Here is a 1,061-nt window from a genome sequence, read left to right as displayed (position 1 = left end):
GAGTTGACATAAAGGGGCTGAAAAGTCAAAGCAGCTTAGAAGGCTAAGCCAACACAGAGGAGAGATGCCTGGAGAGCTGCTTGGACCATAGCAGAACTGGCGTGAGCAAGAAGTAAACTGCCGTGTGGAGCCACTGAGGTTTGGGTTTATTACGTAGCAGCAGCTGTCCCAGCCTCGCCTGGCTGCTGTAGTCCCTCCTTCTCTACTGAGCCAGAGCAGGAGCCCACCCTGACCTGAAACAGGTGTCTAAAAATGCATTGTCTTGATGAAGCAGGGATATGTGAAAAGGTACTACACGGAAAATTATCCATCCACCCTGAAATTAAAAGGAAAAAGCAAAGCAAAACAAAAATGTACAAAAGCAACCATTATTTTTATGAGATAGAATTATTTCATTGATGTGTTTAAATGACTACCAGATGGATCAATCGACTGTAATTCAGAAGGGATTATTCCCTGACACATATCTAAACAGGGAATGGCAAAGTGGCATAACCGGCAGGTGCACAGCTGCGACTGGAGGAGGAAGGACCCTGCTGAATCACAGTCTTTCTTTGAGGCACCATCAGCTCTTGATCCTCTTCTTTCGCAAGATGTGAGCCCTGCATTTCCTAACGTCATTGGAAATTTCTTAGTTAAGACTTATTTTCCAAACGCTTTTAGGGTCACTTTTGATAGCTGCTTCTTCTAACTTGCTTCTAAAATAGGAATTCTTAACCTGTGGCCCAGACCATACCAGCGGGGGACGAGTTGCTATCCATGAATCCCATGAGGTTGCGGGCAAATTATTCATGTGGGTATTTTAAATTTTTTCTGGGGAAAAGGTTTATGCCCTTCATCAGATTCTTAGAAATAGGAGTGACTCAATAAAGGTGAAGCGTTACTGCTTTAAAGACAAAATTAATTTCCATACCCAACAAGACTTTTCATTTCATATGTCATCGACCACATCCTGTTCTATTTCTTGGAATTGTTTCTCCTTCTCTTTCCTTTTCCTGACATCACGTGGACTGGAGGATTGTCATGAAGAGGGAGGGTGGATAATTTCACAGCTGGGGGAG

The sequence above is a fragment of the Galeopterus variegatus genome, unplaced genomic scaffold (genome assembly GCF_000696425.1).
Source record: "Galeopterus variegatus unplaced genomic scaffold, G_variegatus-3.0.2 Scaffold5568, whole genome shotgun sequence".
In the NCBI taxonomy this organism is placed as follows: Eukaryota; Metazoa; Chordata; class Mammalia; order Dermoptera; family Cynocephalidae; genus Galeopterus; species Galeopterus variegatus.
This window is presented reverse-complemented; position numbering follows the sequence as displayed.